The sequence below is a fragment of the Eucalyptus grandis genome, chromosome 11, assembly GCF_016545825.1.
Source record: "Eucalyptus grandis isolate ANBG69807.140 chromosome 11, ASM1654582v1, whole genome shotgun sequence".
Classification (NCBI taxonomy): Eukaryota; Viridiplantae; Streptophyta; class Magnoliopsida; order Myrtales; family Myrtaceae; genus Eucalyptus; species Eucalyptus grandis.
Genome location: NC_052622.1, coordinates 11375648 through 11385199, shown reverse-complemented (window position 1 = coordinate 11385199; position 9552 = coordinate 11375648). Strand labels below are relative to the sequence as shown.

General features: G+C 41.8%; 1 pseudogene; it reads right to left on the bottom strand.

The window, feature by feature from the left end:
• Positions 1-2538: 2538 nt before the first annotated feature.
• LOC104427215 lies at positions 2539-4886 on the bottom strand (annotated as a pseudogene).
• Positions 4887-9552: the final 4666 nt, after the last annotated feature.

The following is a 9552-nucleotide window of genomic DNA, read 5'->3' as shown; positions in this document are numbered from 1 at the left end:
CTAGCTCGACAAAATAAATTTCTAATTTCAGTTTTTAAGTTTGGAAGCTATTCATGCTGAAACCAATCACCCTTAATCTGAATGCTTTCAGATTGAATAATTAAGCTAAAATTACCATTAGCCTGTGAAAAAAGGAATCAGACAACTAATTGAAATATTAATAGAGTTTAAAGTTCGATTATAACGTTGCATTACCCTCTTTCTCCTCTCTCTTCTCAAAAAATAATGCAATTCATTTAGAGATGTCTCAACTCCAAAGAAGGAATGTGGCAGTCTACCATATTTGCCTGGAATTTTACTGGTCCTCGTATCCAGTTCTCTAGCAGGACGCCTGCCTTCACATGGTAGTGGCATGACTACACAGATTTAGTCAACTAGGCAAGTTCACTGAGCCCCCAATGTTACAATGAACAGAGCCAATACATGTTTTGCAAACACGATGAGCACCTTTGTCCGAGAGCATTCAACTAAACTTTTCGGCAACATCACAACATACTTTTGATCTACTTACTACATGACATGATTTAAGGGGCAATGCTTTCACCTCCCACTAACTTGCAGAAAGACAGAAGATTACATGGCCAATCACACTTGGAAGAAGAAGCCAAAAGCAGTCTTCCATGTCCAACAGCGACATTCCTTTGGTTCTCAACATTATTTACATGTCTCATTCGTCACCTCAAATATGGCTCGAGTCTTGTGACAACCTCCTCTCTTGTCCCATATCGCCTAGGGAGGGAGGTCTTGGTTAGCTTATAAGGTTTGAGTCCCTCTAATCTGTGTAATGCGTTTTAAAGCCGTGAAGAAAAATACCGTGGTTGGGATGGCGGTTCATCCGCACCAGGGCATGTGACCCAAAGCGGAAAATATTATATAGTGGGGCCCGGGATGTTACAAGTGTGACAGCCTCCTCTCTTGTCCCACATCGCCTAGGGAGGGAGGTCTTGGTTAGCTTATAAGGTTTGGGTTCCCTCTAATTTGTGTAACGCGTTTTAAAGCCGTGAGGGAAAAGACCGTGGCTAGGATGGCGGTTCGTCCCTAGCACGGACCCAAAGCGGATAATATTACACAGTGGGGCCCGAGATGTTACAAGTGGTATCAGAGCCGACTCCTGATCGTGTGTGGGACCACAACTCGAATGCTGTTTTGACGCCCGTGGGGCCACAGCGAGGACTATCTTCTGTTAAGAGGTGGAGAGTGTGATAACCTTCTCTTGTCCCACATCGCCTAGGGAGGGAGGTCTTGGTTAGCTTATAAGGTTTGGGTCTAGGCTTGGGTCCTCTAACTGTGTGTAACGTGTTTTAAAGCCGTGAGGGAAAAGACCGTAGCTGGGATGGCGTCTCGACCGCGTGTGGGACCACAGCTTGAATGCTGCTCTCTTCTATTAAGAGGTGGAGAGTGTGCGTGTAATGCATTTTAAAGCCGTGAGGGAAAAGACCGTAGCTGGGATGGCGTCTCGACCATGTGTGGGACCACAGCTTGAATGCTACTCTCTTCTATTAAGAGGTGGAGAGTGTGATAGTCTCCTCTCTTGTCCCACATCGCCTAGGGAGGGAGGTCTTGGTTAGCTTATAAGGTTTGGGTCCCTCTAATCTGTGTAACGCATTTTAAAGCCGTGAGGGAAAAGACTGTAGCTGGGATGGCGTCCCGACCGCGTGTGGGACCACAGCTTGAATGCTGTTCTGACGCCTGTGGGGCCACAGCGATGACGCTATTCTGTTAAGAGGTGGAGAGTGTGATAGCCTCCTCTCTTGTCCCATATCGCCTAGAGAGGGAGGTCTTGGTTAGCTTATAAGGTTTGGGTCTCTTGTCCCATATCGCCTACCGCATGTGGGACCACAGCTTGAATGCTGTTCTGACACCTGTGGGGCCACAGCGAGGACGCTCTTCTGTTAAGAGGTGGAGAGTGTGATAGCCTCATCTCTTGTCCCATATCGCCTAGAGAGGAAAGTCTTGGTTAGCTTATAAGGTTTGGGTCCCTCTAATATGTGTAACGCCTTTTAAAGCTGTGAGGGAAAAGATCATAGCTGGGATGGCGGTTCGTTCGCGCCAGGGCGGGTGACTCAAAGCGGACAATATTACACAGTGGGGCCATGTTACAAGTGGTATCAGAGCCGACTCCCGACCGCGTGTGGGACCACAGCTCAGATGGCGGTTCGTTCGTGCCAGGGCGGGTGACCCAAAGCGGACAATATTACACAGTAGGGCCATGTTACAAGTGGTATCAGAGCCAACTCCCGACCGCGTGTGGGACCACAGCTCGAATGCTGTTCTGACGCCCGTGGGCCGCGTGTGGGACCACAGCTTGAATGCTGTTTTGACGCCCGTGAGGCCACAGCGAGGACGCTCTTCTGTTAAGAGGTGGAGAGTGTGACAGCCTCCTCTTTTGTCCCACATCGCCTAGGGAGGGAGGTGTCGGTTAGCTTATAAGGACGCGTTTTAAAGCCGTGAGAGAAAAGACTGTGGCTGGGATAGCGGTTCGTTCGCGCCAGGGCGGTGACCCAAAGTAGACAATATTACAAAGTGGGGCCCGGGATGTTACAAGTCTCTTCCGAAAACAAATCTTCGTGTCCAATCGGATACAACCAACACCCGTGTGCGCCAGCTTACTTGCTTGCTGAAGAAAAAGGGAAAAGCTTTAAATGTCGCAACACAAAACATCAAATGATATTTTTACCAATGTATGAAGGGATTTTGCACCTCGCATATACAGAATACCACAGCCATTGAGTACTATGACCCATAGATACCCAGTCTCCGGGAAGTTCAGCAGCAGCTTGCTCTCCTCCCAAAGGAGCAAACGTTCCAAAATGCTTGTACCTTTATTTTTTGACCACATAAAAAGAAATCAGTTGTCGGGAGTGGAAAGGAAACAAATATATATATAGCAAACTCATCTATAATTCCCATCGATGAAAAAAGATAAACATAGTGAAAATGTAACATACCGAAAAGGACGAAATCGATGCTGCTCGGCACCAGTAAAACGTCTTGGACCTTCAGGAAGTTCTTGACACTGCTGTCTCCGGTTGAAGCACCTTGAAAGATAAGCTCCTTGTTGAGCAGCGACCTAGAAAGGAAAGCATTAGATGATTTAAGTGCCTCTATGATGGTGGCAAGAAAGAAGCCACAGCAAATTTTACTTGAAAGAGACTTCCAAAACTATCACCTGAGCAGTGGCTGGCAGACTCTTCGCCTGTGAATCCACATGACAAAGGGCCGATTTAAATTCTTCAGTATCTACACTCTCTCTCTCTCATTGCCTTCTGGATATCTCAGCAGATCCGTTACATCCTTCAAATGCTTGCTCTTCAAGTATAGTTCCACTTGGGGATACCGTATGAGGATATCATCCACAACATCTTGAAATTCACTAACAGTTAAAGTGCCAGAGTTATCCTCGTCTGCAGCCTTGAATATGCTCGAGATGTCCTCCTGAGTATATCAAATGTAGTAATCATAATTTAGAAGGAGAAAACAAGAGTACAATGATGATAAATACCATTTCTCAGGTCAATATTACCATTAGTAGAAAATTAAGAGTTTGTAAAATGCAGCTTTGCTTTATTTAAGCTAGTAACAATGATCAGTACTATTTGGTGCTGTACGACAGCCACATCACATTGTGGAAGATAAATACTTATATTTCACTAAGTATTTTCATGCCACATGTTAAAGATAGGCAACTTATCATGTATATCCGCTAGAGAAGAATAAGATAAATGGGACAGGATCAAGATGCTCTTTCAAAGGGGAACCATGTGCTAATCAAGAAACCCATGCATGATGTAATGTGGTCAATTAATATGAACTGAAAATAAACTTCCAAAGACATTAACCAATCTGATGTTTCACACGAGAAGCATTTTCATGCTAGTTCCACAATGAGGCCATCCATGTGAATGACTGAGATACGTTACTTTTAAGTGTTGGGGGCTGGGGCGCAAAGTGCAAACCGCTCTTCAATCTCCCAGTGAGTTGGACAGGAATGACTGAGAAATGTTACTTTTAAGTGTAAGTGCTGCTAACTGACAGAGACCGACACATCCAGCCATATGAACATACGATAAAACAGACATCAGTTAAAAATATACCATTATTTTACGTTGGTCTATTGCAGCACAATCACCTAGGGCATAGACATTTTCAGTGCCCTTCACCCGTAGCCATTCATTAGTTGCAAGAGCTCGTCTATCACCCTGCAGATTGAGCAAAATCTCAAATCATTCTGCTAAGAACAATGATACAGCATATCAGTAGTTGAGACATGGCAAGAGAAGGAATCGATGTGTAGCCGTAGGTTGAGGGCACTAAGGCAATAGATATAATCCTGCACGTTCAGTGTCACGGTTTCTTAGAGTCCATTTCATGCATGCGTGGCAGTATGTCACAAACCTGACCAACTTGCTCCATGAAGTCGCCCACTACTGGACGAGTCCCTACACCAGTTGACCAAACAACCAATCCATGAGGAATCGAGTAAACCTCTCCATGGGATTTCACCTTCACAGAAAGCGACTTTTCTGAAACCCCAAGAGCTCGACAACCAGTACGGACATCAATGCCGTCCCTTTGGAACTTCTGCTCAGCAAATGAACTGATTCTTTCATCAAACCTGAGAATTTGAAAAAAAAAAAAAAACAAACATTTCAACTTTCATAAATAAAAATTGCCTTTCTTACAAATTACTTATAGATGCAACCCCAATTACCACATGTATAAAAGGCAAAAAATTTCGGCCTCTTCAAACATTGGGACTCTGACTGTCCACCACAAAGTATCACCTTCCAAACTTATGGCGCATATACTCCAAATTCACAAATTAAACTTTTTTGATATATCATCCTGACACAATTCTCCATACCTCTGAAGTGGCAGGAGTCCATATTCCGTAGCTCTCAAAATTTATGTTCCCATTAATAAATTTCAATCTGCATATGGCTCCTACACAAGCATCTTAACTAAATTTTTGTACCATATGAAAAGCATATTTAAGGAGAAAACACAATTTGAGCTGAGATCACCACAATACTGGACAGACCTTTCACTGTAATGATAGGATGGAAAAAGGGAGAGAACACATCAAACAGTCCTGCCTTCTGTTATTCTTCATTATCCAAGTTAACAAGCTAAGTCTAAGACAGGTAAGCTGAGTATACAAGATGCAAAAGAAGTTGTTGCGGACATCTGCGAACGGTATCCACAAGTGCAGCTATACTTGAAGAAGAAAAACATGAGGAACTTTTTTGATCCACTCAAGCATGCTGACTGCCAAACACAAACTCTCCAGCTGGATATTGAACTGTTTAAGTTAGCCCTTGCTGAAGTGGATTCTCAGATGAAAAATCTTCCTGCAACAGCTCAAGTACAATTACTCTCTTCTCCTTTCTTCTTTTTGTCGTTCTTGTTTTATAGTACCAACATCTACATGTGCTGTAAATGGCAAAGGTGGCTGCTCAACAAGGTGAATATCTCGCTGACTGTTTCAATCGCATGGATGAGTGCGAAAAGAATCCCAAAGGTCCTCTGAGGTTCAGGGCATCGGGACGTCATCGGTTTCATCCCTTCAGGTACAATAAGCTTCTCTTCCAGGAAAACAAGTGCTTTATGTTACAGTTGTACTACAGAATGAACCTCAACAGGTTAGATTATTTAAGTAGATCTGTCATAATCATGAATCGGTCCATTGTTCTTATTGACACCATCTCCACCAACCAATATGTTCTCTGGATGCATAGACATACTGGTTGGGATACGTATGTCGCTCTGTTGTTTCTTTTATATCATCAAGCCTCCCATATATAATCTTTCTTTTCCCAGTCAAACACAAATAAGAGAATAATTAGCCTTTCTTCGAGGTACATCATTTGATGCTAATAGTGCATAAGGATCATCGCAGACAAACAGGTCTGAATTTTGATGAATTATTTTGCAAAAGAAACATGTGTGTTGCAAAATAGATATCTTGGTGAGTGTTAGCGCTGATGTGACATAACATCAACCGTTGCATGGTAACACTTTTCTCCAACCCACATATTAGAAGTAGACGGTGGAGTTATGTCCCCGTGATGGTTGAAAGTCTAATCATTCATTAAGATACAAGCATTTCGGACAATTTGCACCCTTGGGCGGAGAACAAACTGCAGCTGAGCTACCAGGGGATTGGGTCTCGATTGGCCACAGTACCCAGTGGCTCTGGTATTCAGTTTATGCAAGGTAAGTTTGTAATTTGCATGTGCAATTGATGTACGGATTCTTAGTACACTCAATCCTTTGATGGTGTTGTGAAACTTAACAGCAAATTAGTCAGCTGGCGCACCAGAGTGCTGGTGGTCTCTGACTGGGGACGGCGATTCATTTTCGGCAGAGATTCGAGTCGAATTTAAGAAGAAAATCACGTCTAAAGAGGACGTGTCATAACAATGTTGTCCACACGTCATCTTAGTTCACTTACACGCAGTACACATAAGAAGAAGATTTTCTTTGTTTTATTTTAGTCTTTTTCTTTAGAAGATTCTTGATCTTTCCAGTGATCATTGGGATTCGACTTTTTTTCCCCCTTTATTTGGCCAAAGCGACCATTGGATTATTATATTGTAGCATCGATGAATGATGCCACAATCTCTCTGACTGTTGCGTGTGCCATTTGAGCACGTCTTTCCACTGGCCAACTACGAAAATTTGCCGATTCTTCAGGTGCGCATCTGTAAGAATTCTATTTGTCGGGGATTTTAGCTATTTTTCAAATTCATCTGCCTTTGTGGTGTCAAATCTTATTTAATTCTTGTGTAACACTCATAGTGCGCCGGTATAGCATCTTATGGTATTATTAAAGAAAGAGAAATGTAGATGGCTTGTGCTTGAAGGCGACTGCCATGAAGTTTGGAGAATGGGAATTGGGACGGGATTTGTAATTGAGGTCAGAGAGAGAGAGGAGTTCCCTCACCTTGTAGATGTGCGGTATCTTCTCTGCGGAATGTGTGATGAGATCAGGCCGTGGAGCAAAATGTCGACAAACAGGAAACCTCGATCCAGGATAAAACGGTGGGAGTTTGGGGATACTTAGCACTTAGCAAGCTAACATCACCCATTGTAAATGTCACACCCTGATTCACAAGAAGAAGGGGCATGACACAGCCGTCCTTTTACTAAAGGACGCAGTCTCAACGTAACCAAAATTCAACCCGATATCAATATATATACATCCACATATATATTTGATAAAAAGGGGCAATTGGTTACAATATCAGAGTATATCTATAATCCACAAAAATCAAAACATAAATCTTCTATAAAGACTAACTTATAAACCTATTAACTATGCACAAGTCATACCAAAAATTTTTCACCACAAAAGACCTCCCCAAGACCTCCCTGAGCGAACGCTCACACCTACTCGCGACTTGCTGAAGAACCTGAAAAACAAGTATAAGAAATGAGTGAGTTATCACGGCTCAGTGAGTAACACATTTCTTCTAAGCGGATCAAAAAATCACTATGCACATTTAAAACATAACTCAAATACATAATCTTAACTCAAATATCAAAGATACCAATGGTCCAGTTCATTAGTCAATCTTATAAAATATGCATCAATGGTCTATTCCATTGATTAATTTCATCAAATCACATCGATGGTCTATTCCATCAACCAAACTCAAAGCACACGTCAATGGTTCACCCCATTGACCAATTCATGCTCAAATGTCTAACCATGGTCACGCGTAACGCCCGTGATAAGACGACCAAGATTCCCCCTTGGCAAGGTCTCCACCTATTATTAGCTGGTGGCTTGGCCCACAAGGATATCCTAAAATAGTATGCGCATACCCACACACCCCTGGTCCACAGCGACATTGAGCACCAACCACCAATCACAATATCTAGTAATCCAAGAAGTCATATCACAACTCAAAATTTGATATATAAATATCAAAGCATTCTCCAAAACATTTCAAAATTCTTTCAAAAAGAATTTCACAAATCCTTTTTCAAACAACCATTCAAATCAACGTCAAAATATAACTTACTTCGAACAACAAAAATGTCAGTAATAGCTCGATCCTGTTTTATGCAACAAAATATGCTTTTTATCAACTCATAAAGTATTTAATCTACCATGTTTCTCAAAAATTGAGTTTAAAATATAAAGAATAAATAGTATCACTCATCTAGGAAAAGTAAAAAATCAACTACGACGCTCACTCGAACCAACACATTCAGATTCCTAACAATTAACGGAAAAACAATATCAAAAGGCCGAGTAAAAAGGATATTCGCATAACGACTCGTATATACTAGGCTTATTTGTCGATAAAATGACACCTATGCGCCACAAAAGCTCTCATTTATCGAAAAACCTATCATTTCCTGCTAGGAGCAGCCCAAGCGCTAACTTTATCACGCCATAACTTCCTCCACAAAAATCCTTTTCAAGCTGTCTTATAGTCTTTAGAAAACTCTCTTAACGTACAACAACCCGAACTCAACCCGCCCCAAAATAGTACCGAAAACAACAAAAAAAGGCTCGAAGCTACTGTTCGCTACAGTACCAGAATGCACTCTCAACTTCAAAATTCCGTTCCGGACAAACTGCAAGCTCAAATCACGATCCGAAAGATGCTATAGCTTTACAACATCCCAAAGTACCATTTCTATAAAAATATACAGCTCGGCGACTCAAAAATCGGATTTCGCCACACAAATATCCAAGAAATCCGAATTTCGAGCCCTAATTGCGGCGATTGCTTCAAGTAGGTGATTAAAGACTTTGATTTCTTACCGACATTACTAAACACACTTGAGTCGGCTTGATCAGGCATCCGGATCACGTGTATACCAAATTTTTTCCCTTTTTCCCTTTCTCCTTTCTCTTCTCTCTCCTCTCCCGTTTCTTTCGCTGCTGCCCATGCTCTTCTCTCTCTCTCTCTCTCTCTCTTTTTTTTAAAACCCAGCCGAAGGTTCCACAATTCTCTTCAGCCTCCCTTTTTGACTTTTCAAACTCTTTCTTTTCCTTTTTCTTTCTTTCTTTCTTTTATTTATTTATTTATTAAAGAGCCCATATATTACATTACAGTAAATGTTGAACTTCCGGATAAGTTGGATTCAATTGTGACATGGTTGGTCGTCTTTTGTTTTCTGTGGATGAGGGGTGTGATTTGAAGTGATCGAGGTTCTGTTTTGGTTTAAACTTGTGACTCTGTTACTCGGCTTCGACCTCAGCTTTGTCGCGTTTGTTTACTTAATTATTCTGTTTAACTTCTAAAAGATACTTTTGTGATAAGAGTTTCCAATGAAAAATTACAGTTCAAAGAATGGGTAAAAGTTCAATAAATATCTGGAGGTTGACTAAGCGAAGCTAATGCAAATTATTGGAAAGATAAGTTGGTTAAACATCATATCTTATGATGCAGCTTTCTTAAAGAGAGGTTGGGATGCGGAAAGGAGTTGGGCAGTGAACCGTTTGGTTCGAGTTGGGTCTGATAGATACTTGACTTGAACATGGAAGGTCGCATGCTTTGTGAACTGACTCAAGGTCTAGTTTGTCGATTT